Source organism: Rhinolophus sinicus, linkage group LG01, assembly GCF_036562045.2.
Source record: "Rhinolophus sinicus isolate RSC01 linkage group LG01, ASM3656204v1, whole genome shotgun sequence".
In the NCBI taxonomy this organism is placed as follows: domain Eukaryota; kingdom Metazoa; phylum Chordata; class Mammalia; order Chiroptera; family Rhinolophidae; genus Rhinolophus; species Rhinolophus sinicus.
The window spans coordinates 171,627,045-171,640,599 of NC_133751.1; the positions used below are offsets into that span (position 1 = coordinate 171,627,045).

The 13,555-nt window shown below is 42.2% G+C and overlaps 1 long non-coding RNA gene across 1 annotated transcript in view; it reads right to left on the minus strand.

The window, feature by feature from the left end:
* Positions 1-11,936, minus strand: part of LOC141567909 (uncharacterized) — a 47,663-nt gene extending 35,727 nt beyond the window's left edge. The window contains exon 1 of the long non-coding RNA XR_012490886.1: positions 11,869-11,936. This is a non-coding gene — a long non-coding RNA (uncharacterized LOC141567909). The remainder of the gene's footprint in view (positions 1-11,868) is intronic.
* Between the last annotated feature and the right edge of the window lie 1,619 nt (positions 11,937-13,555).

The following is a 13,555-nucleotide window of genomic DNA, read 5'->3' on the forward strand; positions in this document are numbered from 1 at the left end:
ACATCTGTGGGGCAGCCTGTAATAAAAGAGCGTAGCTGTGGAAGCATCAGTAATTTTCACAAACAGTTCATTTTAATAGGGTTCTGTTTTAATCTAAAAAAATCAGTTAAGGATGGAAAACAAGGTATAAAAAAAGACTTTCTTTTGACTTTCAGTTATACATATTGCAAGTTGTAAATTATTGTCATATATTTCATTTAAATAACATGTCAAAAAACCAACTGAGGCACCAAGAAAATCATTGTTTAATGACTTGGGGTTTCAACTAGAAAACTGATTCAGGGGTACAGCCTGCTGGATGATTCTGATATTGCAAAGGAAAAAATTGTCATGGAAGTTTTAGTACTTAATATCTTTCTTCTACGTAGTAATTTCCTTCCGTGTTTCTTTAGAAGTATGGTATAATGGAAATACAAACTTTGGAGGTTCAAAATATTCCTTTGCCTTTTGACTTTCCTTGCTATGTGACCTGGGGCAAGTTACTTAAGCTTCATGTTCTTATTCTGTATGACGGAGTAATACAATAATTCCTACCCAGCAGAACTGTTGTGAAAATTAGGGAGAAAAACGTTTAAATTTCCAGCACAATATTGGACCTATTGTAGAACCTATGTCTTTTATACACACACAGATACACACTTACGTGTCTACATAGACCCACAAAATGGAAAGAAAAAAAAAATCACATTCTGACCTTCTTTCTACACAAGTTCCCCCAAATTTAACTCTGCTTTGAAACAATATTTACCAGGACATGTGGGGACTTCACGTGGGTGCTTCTCTGCATTTTGAGTTCTGATAGTTCTATGTGACAACAGAAAAATTCTGATATGTCCTAAATTAAAGTACAGTAGTCTGGAGGGTGGGAGATGAGGTAAAAGGTTAATCAGTTAATAGAGCTAAGGGCTGAAACTAACAACAAACTGCTCACATTCCTGAATGTGCGTTGGAACTTTGCATCAACTTCCAGGCCGCTATCTACAAAGAAATAGCCAGACACCACCACATCCTGCTCACGCAGGAACTTCCCGGACTGTTGCCCAAAACCAATCAAAAAGTAGTAAAAATGTCTCCCTTACGGACTATGTACCCTTCCTATAATTGCCCCCACTTCACCTTTTCCAAGCCCCCCTCCCCTTACCTCGTATCTGTAGACAAAGTAAATTCTTTCACAACAACTTACATCTTTAAAAGAGCCCCATCAGCTCCAGGACAGCGGACATGTTTGTATTTCCCATCTAGCCCTGCTGCTGGTGGTTTATACTGCATGTCCCAGGACCCTTTTCTGGCTAGCATGAACCTTTTCTTTCAGAAAAGCTTTTGGTCACAAAGGTTTTTTTCTTTAACATATGCTTTAATGAATTAGGGAAGACCAGGCACTGGAAGAGTCACATCATTTTTGGCTGGTATTAAAACTTAATGATAAAATGAAGCATTCCAGCTAAATAACTTCTTATAAATAAATTATTTAGGTAGAATTGTACTCAGTGCCTTAGTCAATTAATTCCTTGCTGTTCGAACTAGAAGGGGACATTTGTAAGCTGGTCCTTACCTAAGATAAGCAACAGAAAATGAGACTGCATTAACATCAAGGCCCAAACTGTAATGTCTTTGGACCCCAGATATGCTTAGGTGCTCACATCTTCAGGCCCCCAATCTCCCTCGTGATTTGTGGAATGCCCACGGAGGTCTCATGTGCTTGGGAATAGGTCCACTCATGTTTTATGCTGTGGCCTCCTGGTTAAGCAACTCAAAGATGTGATTCAGTGAGCTACAGTAGGACTCAGCATGATGTTGGACTTACTGTGGAACCTACATCTTGGGGGACATTAAAACAAGTACTTCAGGAGATTCTGATGGAGGCATCCAAGGGTTACACAACCTGGACAAAATCCTGCAGTGGGAACATTGACCCAAGATTCAGCAGGAATTGGTTTTTCTGCTTCAGCTTGCTGTGATTATTGGAATAGAATTAAGAGTTACTTCCACATTCACTGAGAACTCTCATGGGTTAAGTAGAATATCAGTTATGATTACCAGGGGGCACTGTGGTTCAATATAAGTGTCCTTTCGATCCTAGTGTTGCAAACTACAGTGACTTATGAAGCCCTTGATGCAGTAAAAGACCATTATTAAAGGTGATACTATTCCTGTCTCCTTACCTGCTGTCCCAACATTATAGAGTCAGATTGTTTAAGCTAACTCAAGGTCCAGCACAGAGTGTGGCACAAAGAAGGCATTCAATAAACACGTGTGGAACAAAATCCTTGTGATGTTATACTACCAGTTACACCAAAGATTGGGGTTTAACTGAAAGCCATATTTACTTGGTTTTGTATTTATGATCAAGCTGTCATTCCAAGCATTGGGTGTCGCTCCAATGTCGCTCTTCTCCAGGTAACTCAAGGCTAGAGTTTTGGGAAGTTTGAGTCCTGCTGTGCCAGAAAAGACTAGCTGCATTTTCAGAATACAGTTCTGGCTCCACACCATTCACTTATGGCAGCTTGTCAAAAATCACATTCCATCAACATTCTCATAATAGAGTTAGGCTAGGGCTTTGGCAAGGTTTACATGAAGAGGAAATTAATTAGGACTTGATGTTTTGAATAATTGTATAGAGATTAGACAGGTTCTGTCATTAATGGCTAAGTGTTAGAGAATAGTGTTAGTAGGATATCTTTGTACCTTGAGCCATAATGACCAGTGTTCTTAAAGTGAAATGAATTTGCTTACACAGGTCACATAATAGTACCCTCTTATTCCTAATCAGTAAAAACAAATTGCTTCACTTTTGATTGTTCTGTAAAATCTGTAGGTGGTACATGACAGTGCCTTGTCTTCCAGGGTCATAATAATACAGAATTATTAACGTTTCTTTTCTTTCCCAAGTCAGGAATCTGTGAGATTCCTGTAACCCAGATAAACCCCTGACTTGGGTTCCCCAAGAACCCATTTGGAAAAATGTTAGCCTAGAAAATTAAGAATGAGTGAAACAAATAGTATGATGAAAAAGGAATGGTCTCAATCTATTTTTAAAAGAGTTTGACAAATTTTCTCCATATTCTCCTTTTTACTGTGAATTTTAAACCACTATGAATTTTGTTGTCTGCTAAAATAAATCATTGTTAAAGAAGACGTATAATTACAGAGATATTATTTTTAGAGTGCTTGCTTTTTAAGAGAAAATGCTCAGAATCTTGCCTGCAACCATAGAAATAGAAAGTTATTTTTATTAAGCCTAGCATGAGAATTATGCTAGTCTAGGTTCTTCCTATGCCATCTAGTGAGAGGCTAAATGGTTTTATCCGAGTTTTGTGCACATTATTTACCATCAATTTACTAATTATGTTCCAACTTTTCACTTGTAGCAAATCAACTACATTATACCTAGTAAGCAGCACATGTCAAACTACAGGTCAAAAAAAAAAAAAAAAAAAAACTACTAAAAGAGATAAAACAAAGTATAAACCCTGCCTTACATTACAAATAATTTTATGACAGGATATGTTAAACTTTCCAGCTCATGTAACTAATGACACCAATGAGAGAATTCATGGTTAAAATATGGGCCATTACTGCTATTGGTAAATAGCATTATATTACAGTATGATGACATATACTGATTTATTTAGTCAAGAATATCCTAAGGACAGAATTCCTAGATTTAAACAGAATATAATGCCTTTCACATGTTGTTTCCTGGCTTTCTTCTCTGCCTTGCTCTTCTCTGCATGATGAAATCTTATTCATTTTTCTAGAGTCCTCTGATATCATGTCCTCTGTGAAAAATGCCTTTTGTCACAGTCTGCTTGTATACAACACACACACACACACACACACACACACACACACACACACACAAGACTAATTGGTCCCTCCTTGCTGCATACGTAGTACTTTGTTCTCACACTTAAGTTAGTGAGCATCTTAAACTAAGATGCTTGAGGACAAGGGCCGAATCCTCTTCATCTTTGGGTTAGACACCATGAATGAATGAATAAACAGAAGTCTTTACAGAGTCATCACTACAGCTCACTTCTCTCACTCAGTTGGTTTTAGAAGCCATTCATATCCAACTCGCAGGCTGGAAATAGCTGGAGAATTATAGAGTACGCGTATGTGTGAAGGAAGGAGACAAGGCATGGGTGGGAGAGTAGGAGGTAACAGATCAGCAGGAATAAATAGCTCTCCAAAGGATATGTAACAAGCTTCCTTTTCTGTACCTTCTCCCTTCACCCTCAGTCCCCTTCTCCCCTAAGATTGAAGAGATAAAAAACTGAAGGAAAAAACTGTCTCACAGCTGAGGACTTGGCTTAGTTCCACTTGTGCATGCTTAAGGATGACAGTGATGGCCACAGAGGACCAAGTGCTAATACAGACAGCTCAGGTGAAAGTGAAGGCCAAACAAAGTGTAGGACTTCCCCAAACTGTAGTGCACATTCATATGCAAAGCCCGTCTTTGAGTCCAGATCCAGGTCCCTGCCCTTTTTGAGGATTCTCTTTTACTGACCCCAGGTAGACACGAGGGCTCCTCCCATGATCATGTTGTAAAAGAAACAGCCACCACTGCTGAGACCAGTGGTGAGAACCATTATCGACGGACCACTCCAGCCTGAGAGAGCAGCTTCATCTTGAACCCCTACAACAGTCACAGTGCTGTCTAGTCCTGTTGGAGAGCATTTTGAATCATTGTTCCATTTGTACTGGGTCTCCCTGATTGGACTGAAAAATCCTTTCAGGATAAGGACCAACCTTATCTAACACTTCCCTCCTGAGCGCCTAGAAGAATAAAGTAAGAGTCTTAAACTAAGACCTTGATATATATTCTGATTCTTTGGTCACCTGAAAAATAAATACTCAATTATCTTATCTTTTTCCCCCCTTCTTTCACATCTACTCTCATATCTCTCTTTTATCCATATGACCTCTTTCTGTACCTTGTTCCTCTTTCTCAGGGAACTATCTTTCAAAGGTCCTAATTATTCAGCTCTGTCAGAGGTACTATGGTAAGTGAAGTCCAGTGCAGAACTAAGTAAACAGACAGAACCTGCCCTGGAGGCACAGTGACACTGAGTGGACCCACATCAGAGGACTCAGAGAGGAAAGGAAGCAATATGGTCGTAAACTATGTCATAACCAAACCCTAAATCAAGGTCAGCCCAGAACAGATATAAACTCGGTAATTAACACCATTACCTGTATTTCCTAATTGCAGTCATGAGAGACCAATCCTTCTCTATCTGTACTTTTAAAAATGAGAACAGCAACTTAAATCCATTTGAGGTTAAAATTGCCATTTTTCATGTTACAAGTTTCATTTTACTAAGTGGTCAATTGCTCAGGCTGAGACAGGGTAGGCCAAGTTTTTCTTTGAGCGTCAACCTGGGAAGTACACTTGGAGTCTGTAGCATATGGATAAGGCCACAGGATGATTAATGCGATCTAAGGGCCACAGCTAGATCATTCAGGGCACATTGAGCGGATAGGGAGAACTCAAGGAAGAGTGGATTTTGAGAGTTCTGGTCTCCGTCTCAGCAATGGTCTTGCTGTTTTTTCTAGCGAGTTGAAGCTGTAAACCTTGCAGTCCCTTGGTTTCTCTCTCCTATCACACCCAACATCTAATCCGTCCATCTTGCTGGTTTCAGGGAAAATTCTTCCACAGTATATCTTTCATGGGGTATAAACCTTCAGGGGGAACTTTCTAAAACATATATTTAATGAGGTCACTCGCCTTCTTGAAATTCTTCCTTCGGCTTTTGAGATAAAAATGCAAGATTTTCAGCATGGAACGCAGGTTCACCCTTTGGCCCTGGCGACCTCCCCAGCCTCTTACCTCCCTGCGTTACGTGTACCTCGTCCCAGCCACCACCATCCTTACCTTCATCCTCATCACCAAACCAGCTACTAAGTGCTGGGAATGGCTATGTGCTAGCTACTGCACTGAGCCTGTGACAGCCTAACAGTCCCATACGGTGGGGCTTATGGATGAGGAACCAAACAATTCAGTTCCGTGCATGCAGCTAACAAGCACAGGAGGCAGAATCTGATACCAAAGCACAATCATTAGGCTACCTGCCTCTCTATTGCACTGCTTGCAATTTTTTCAGCCAGATACGCTGTTTTCAAGTTTCTGTGCCTTGCATAAACTGCCATCTCCAAGGTGACTATTCACCCTTTTTCACCTAGATAATGCCTCCTCATCCTTCAGAATGCAGACCAAGTTTGCAGTTCAGTGTCACTGTGCTTCCAGGGTACCGTATGTTGACCTCAATCATGGGATCTGCCTCACTGAACTGCAGTTACCCTCTTACATATCAAGTAACCCCCTCCTCCTCCTTCCTCCCATTGTGAGTGCCTCAAGGGGAACAAATGTGTCTTATTCATCTCTATATCCCTCCGCCCCATCCTCTAGTACAGGATTTGGAAAAAACAAAAACAGAAGCAAAAACACCAAAGTGTATCTAGTATCCCCACTTCATATCACTGCTGTCCCAACAAACTAATCTAAGCCACCATCAGTCCTATTAGAATTATCTGACTGGTCTCCCCGTTCCCATCGCTGCTGCTACCCCGTACCCCCTCCAGACTGTTCTCCACACAGCAGCAAAGTGATCTTGGCAAAGCATAAGTCATGTGACTTACATCATTTAAGGCAACAGTAGCTACTGTAACAAGGACATCCCCAAAGCTGAGTAATCTGAATTTGATTTCTTGCTCACCTAATAGTCCCTTACAGGAACTGAAAAAACCCTTATAGGGTTTATTTAGTCAGTGTCAGGCTGGGACAGGGCAAAGCTCAGTTATCTTCAATACATGAAGTCAACATCCATCTATCTGGGAGACGGGGGAAGAGAGAATGAAGCAGGCACATCTATTATTTTGATATGTTTGCCCAAGAGTGATGCACAAATCACTCCGGGTCACATTCCAATGGCAAGAATTCCTCCATGGCATGTCTCAATGCAGAGAGGTCCTGGCTGGACATCTGCTTCCCTGCAACAACTCCACAGCTCTACAACTCTTTAGTGGGCAGCAGCCGTCTGTTAACATGTAAGGTAGGGCTTATCATCCATGTGCTTACAACTGTCCTAGAGCTTCCGTCTATCTAAGTGAAACATCCAAAGCCTCTGGATTCTGCTCATCTGGCTCCCTCACCCTGTCCGGTCTCACTGTGCTCCAGCCATACTGGCCTTCATTCTGATCCTCGCTTATTCCCATCTTAGCAGTTGCTGTTCTCTCTGCCAAGAGTATTTCTTTTCTAGATCTTCATATATCTGATTCCTTTTCTTCATTTAAGTAGATATGGGCGGGACCCAGGAACCTGCACTCTAAACAGGCACCCGACATGACCCAGATGCCCCTACTCTGAGAAACACTGGCACAGTGCTTGAGAGCATGGACTCTGAGATCAGAGACACCTGGGTTAAAACACTACTGATACCTCGATCAAGTCCAGAACCTTGGACAATTTATTCACCTTCTTAAGGCTCGATTTCCTCATCCATGAAATGGGGATGAGGAACCACTTCATATGGTTGCTGTATGTTAATCAAGGTCAAATTAAATGCAGAGCATGGAGTATGTATGGCACCTAGTAAGGGACACAAAGGAGCAGCTATAGATGCATCATACAGCTTTCGAAAAAGCAGGGACGGAATTGGACAAAAGCATTTTTGAGCAAGTGAATCTTACATGAGGAAGGGTTGTGACTCCCGGAAAACAGTTTGGCTGTGCTTCATGGAGCTGGAAAAGGCCGCCAGAGTCTGAAGGAGCAGAGTGGCATGGCAGGTGAGTGGTTTTAGATGCCCATGTTTACAGTCACTCTGAGCAGTGAGTAAAGAAAGTTAGATCTAGAGAGGACAGCCTGACCAACAGCTTGTTCCAATACTTCCGATAGAAGAAGATTCCGTGGCATAGACTGAGCAGAGAGATGGGTTAGAGGGAGAAAGCAGAAAGCAGCAGTAAAAGAGGTCAGCAAAATGAAAGCTGCTGAGGAGAAAAGACCGAAGAGAAATGTGTGTTATCAAGTAAGAGCAGGACCTAATCTAATGGAAGGGCACTGATTCCTAGATTAGATCCAGAAGAGAAACAACTAAGGAACTCCTATAGGCCTGGGAAAGTGGTAAAACAGAATCCCAAAGCAAATGACCCCATAGAAGCCCGAGTTTCGTGGCCAAGTGTGGTCACACAGCGGCCTAGCCGTCTGTCCCCTCCAATCTTTCCTTAGGGAAAGAAGACTCTGCGGGACTGTCCCTCTTTGGGGTTGAGTTCATATTTCCTAAGTCTCCCTATTTGGTCCTTGTAAGCAGGGTCTGCAGTCAAAGACGAGTAAGTTTCCTCATGGGAGGAACGACTTAAGCCAGACGGGACCCCATTGGGACCCCCATGAGTAAACACAATAAAAGTCAGGAGGTAGCCATACCCCTCCTCCTCACCATTATGGGAAGCTGCTGATGCATGCCCCAATTGTCCTGCACTCTGCTATGCAAAGGACCTATTAGAGCGATAAGATATCGCTCTTCCTGCTGAGCTCATGGGATGGTTTTACCTTGTGAGATTTGCTCCCCCAGGGGGTTGTACACACCCACCTTAGTCGCCTGGGGACAATGTGCATCGGTTGCTTTGGGACAAATATCTGGGAATTGGAAGAATTTTTATTATGGTGTGGTGTGAGAGTTTCGCGGACCCTGCCTCTAATCATGTGATGCTTATTGTAAGAAATCAATAAATACCCACGACAACCTGACTCGGGGCTCCAGTCCCTTGAGGCTACGAGTCCCTTGGTCCTCTGTGATTTAACTGTATTTGAGTCTCTGTCTCTTTATTATAGTTTAACCCTCGCCACCTCCCTCGCCTTCCCACGGCTTGTGTTGTGCAGGTCGCAACAGCCAAGCTTTTGAGGAAGTCGTGCTAGTCACAGCAGGAGGGAGAACTGGTGGATCGGTGAAGAATCAGGTCAGAGGTCACAATGACAACATTGGAAATTGCTCTTTGAATTGCCCATGAAGTTGCTATTGATGTCCGAGTTGAGGGTGGCAGCTTCTAAGGACGGGAGGGGTTCAGGGGAAAGGCAGCAACACTGATCAGAGAGAGTCAAAGTCCGAAATGTGGTTAAGAGGTAGATCAGTCTCACATAAACTATGTGTTCAAGGAACCCTGATGTGAAGAAGAGAGATGGAGCAGCAGCCAGAGGTGACAAAGGGAAAACCGATTCCTCCGTGCTTGTTTGTTAATAGATACAAGCCATTTTTTTACCTACAGGTAACATCTGCTCATGTGTTTATTCTCTCTCATGCATGAACTTTCCATGTGCTGCCATCCAAAGTCCATTTGACTCTTCATACCAAAGCATCCACACTCCTACATCATAAACCGACTACTCACCTAGTTTGAGCATAATTAAAATTCCACATAGGTAGGGTGGATCCAGGTTTTGTGGGGGCTAAAGTTTATATTATTTGGTTGATCCTTTTTAGGGAAAAGAACATAAATTACAAATACAAATTTAGGTTAAAAAAAAAGAATATTTATTAGGGATTTAAAAAAAGGATTCATGACAAATTACTGGAGCCTTGGAAGTCCAAATCCCATTTCTTCTGACACATCTTGAGGCAATTTACCAGAAATGCTTACATAGACATGCAGTGGGACTTCCCTCCCCACTTAGAATGTTCTGTAGCCCCCAGCAACTCCCAATGCTCACAGAGACCCAAGCAAGTAAGGGCCCCCCCAAGTTTAGGCTTCGATTACATCACAGTAAAACTGCCTTTCTGTGTGGATGTTTCTCATCAGCTCCAAGGTGGGGAAACTCTAATACCTGACACAAAAATGAAGAACTTTGTCATGCCCTCCTTTCTATAAAATTACTGTGTCTTTTCCTTGAAGGAGGAGGGGACTAAACACTGACCCTCGGGAAAACCCCTGCAGAGAGCTGTGATCCTGGCAGGTATGAGCTCAGTGTGGTTAGCAGAGGGTTGAGGCCCTGAGCTCCCCCAAAATACATTGCCCTAAGCACCAGCTGTACCTTAGGGAGGAATTTACCGTCTTTGTTTTTTTCCACCAGCCCCTCCAGACTCACTCTCTCCTCAGCTCCTATCTGCCCTGTACCCCAGGAGGCTGGCACATATAGATGTCAGCTGGCTCCCTTCATGGCCCAGCTCACAGCTGGGTCTGGCAGTGAGAGGCACCCGCAGAACTGCGAAGTTGCGTTATTTCTTCCCCTGGCTCTCATGCTGTACGTGGGTTGCCAGCTCTCCTTTCAGGCAGTGATCTCCATTTAACAACCCTCTCCAGGGTCTGAAAACAGCTCTATCCCCTCTGTCTTCAGGCCTGGGGTGGTGATGGCTACCCCTAATGCAAGTCCTGGGAGACTGCATTATCCCTTATTGGTTTCTGTAAACACTGGGCATACCTTTGTAAACAGTTCCTTTATTAAACTCTTTTCAAATTACTCAGTTTGACTGCTTGTCTGTTTTCTGCTTGGATCCTGACTGACGGCATGTTATGATTAACAAAAGGAGAAAAGACCTTCGGAAACTTTGTTTGGTGGCCCAGAATTAATAACATGTAAGGAGAAGTAAAAAGCAGTAGCTGACACTGAATGCACCCACCAATGGACTGTGGCAAAAGGATGGTCATAATAAGCATGGCTGGCTTCCTTTCCTCCCGGCAAGTGAGGGTGCTGGGAGAGCAGCCCCCAGGTAAAAAATCAGGGTGCAGCACCATGGCTGTGGGGACTTGAGGGCACTGTCTATGAGTCACATGTTCCTCCAGTCAGAAAGGATCTTAAAAGGTAAAATAAACCATTTCATTAGTTAGTTGAATGATTGAATATTCTCTGCTTGGATATATTTGCAAAGATGGGAAAATAATACAATAGGGGCATGTCTAATTGTTAGAACATTATATTAAGCAAAATCTGCCTCCCTCTAACTTTCCTTGGGTCTATCACTTTCTTTTGAACAATGTAGAGCCAAGTGTGATCCTTCTTCCTTATGGCAGACCTACAGATGTCTGGGAGCTGCCATTTCTCACCACCCCAGCGTCTTGAATGTCATCTAGTTCATCAATACTTACATGAAGGTACGGTATCCAAAATGGACATAATACTCTAGGTAGATTCTTTTTTGATATAACCATCTAATACTCAACTAGGTTTTTCTCATCATTCTTCACCTACCCCCCAAAAAAGTATTTCTCTCTTAGTTCTGGGACACATTTAATCCTTTCCCTTCACACTTATAGCTGCTACCTCCTTTATACTAAAATTATCTTCTCTCACATCATTTCCTATTTCAAATGCCCCTTTTATAGCTAGCGAGGTTTTTCCATTAGATTCAAGTTTCTTGATTTTCACTGTTACCACCTGACCCCCAGCATTATTTTTACTGCTTCCTGGTTTTCTTGTTCACCTTTCCCCTCCACAACTTTGTTCCCTGAATATACTGCTGGTTTCACACTAAACTTTGTTTGAAATGTTCAGCCCACTTTCATTCTTTCCTCTGTTAGAAGTCCCTTTTACATAACCACCACATGTTTAAAATTTAGAGAAAATACACACACATAGACCTAAAATCTAAATGATCTTTCTCATTCAAAATTCACAAGCATCCCCATGTTAGTGCCTTGGTCTCATTCTCTGAATTAAACACTAGTGTCAAGAATAAACTGTCAGAACCAAAATCACACCTCACAATGTTTCATGAAAATGCTATGCCCTTTATAATTATGTAAAACCTGTAGAACTGGTAGTAGCATGGAAATCACGCTTAAATAATGCTGACTGACAATCACTTCACTGAAGATGCATCATATCAATAATTCAAATTATGTATATTCTCATTAGAATATTTGTCACACAGGACTCACCTTTAGCTTTATTTCTCGTTGTGAAGGAAGCCTATAGTTCAGGTCCCTGATCTTTGATAAAAATCTACTCCATGCTCCTGTTTTAAAAGGTGAGATTAAATTAAATATGTGGTACTGAGCATTTGCTCTCTATGTTTACACTTGCCTCTGGACACAAGCCAAATTGAAAAAAACAGCTGAATGTAGATATAAATTCTGATATACAGATATGACAATGCTGGTCCACCAGAATTCCTTCGGTTATTGTTACACCACATTTTTATTGGAGGAGCTCAAAGTCCTCCATAGATATTATCGGTAGAGTCCTCATAACATTCCCTTTAAGCAGGTAGAAACCAGACGGGATTATTTGTTTCGTTATTGAAAGCCAGTCCTTTAAGTGGCGACAGCACAGCCTTACCCCTGGGGTCATTCCTCTTGACAGTTACTGGTGTGCCAAGAAAAGAATTCTAGCTTAATGATCCACCCACGAGAACTGGCTGACTTCCATAAGTACAAAGTCAGCGCTAAGACACTGCAGAGAAGGATACTGACTAAGGCACTGTTTACGTAAACTAAGTTTCCTATTAAAACATTTCTGAAAAAGGAATCCAGGCAACAGGTAACATATGAATGCTAGTCACAGTCACGACCCCTAAGGGCTCATCCTTCCCCAGTGTCATAACAGAAGACTGGTTTGCCCAGCAAGCCCTAATGGGTTTACTCCTTTGTCCCAACCTGCCTCTCAGTTCCTGCCCCAAACTGTGGCCTCATTCACAATGTTTCTAATAGACAATCAATTTGTCTGCAGCACTCCCTCTCCTGGAGTTAAAACAAACAAACACCAGTAAATTTGCATATTAATAATGCTCTTTAATTCCAAAAACCAGTGGGGTTTGAAAATAGTTGTGCTAGGCAGTGACTTTATTCAGAAGTAGCCTTCCTCACCTACCCTAATACCACCATGGAAAGGTTAAGCCACCTCGCTGGCATCTTCTGCCGGGGTCCTCTCTTTTCTCAGACTTTCTCAAGGTCACAGATACCCAAGAAGGGGCCCTCTTCTTTTCTGAGTCACCTGACTGATGCTTCTTCCATTTCTTATTTCTAGCAGTATTTTAGCGCCACGGGGCTGGGTCTTCCTTTCTGCCCCGTTTCCCCACAGATTTCCTGTAAATAATCCTGTATTGCATAAATCTTCTACCCTCTCTGCTTTAGACTTCTGAATATGTACCCCCGTCTTACTATCCCATCAACTTTGAACTTAACGTTTCTTTGGACTACCAATGTTTACCTGGAATGGGTCTGAATTTGCTTTCCTCTTTTTAGAACTTGCTCTCTGAATGTTAACCTGCTTCATGGATACTGCAGCCATCATTCCCATTTGCCCCAAACTCCTGTTAGTTTCTTCCTAATCCTCTTTCTCTTGACTTACTTTCTCCCTCCTTGCTCCCCAGATGCCCTGTAGCCAATGGATATTCTATTCCCTGCTGGTGGCCAGAATGGACACTGCCTTCCTTTCCATATAATTTATTTCCTTTTAGACAGAGTCACCCAGCCTATGCACAGTGGGCTGTATATGCACTGCAAGTAGTTCTTCCCTAAGCAGAAGTATCTAAAAGAACCGTGGCTGGGCCAGAACTTCTGCCTCTGACTGAAGTTCATTATTCAGTACTATCATTGCTGGCATGTTGTCCTGAGTCACTCAACT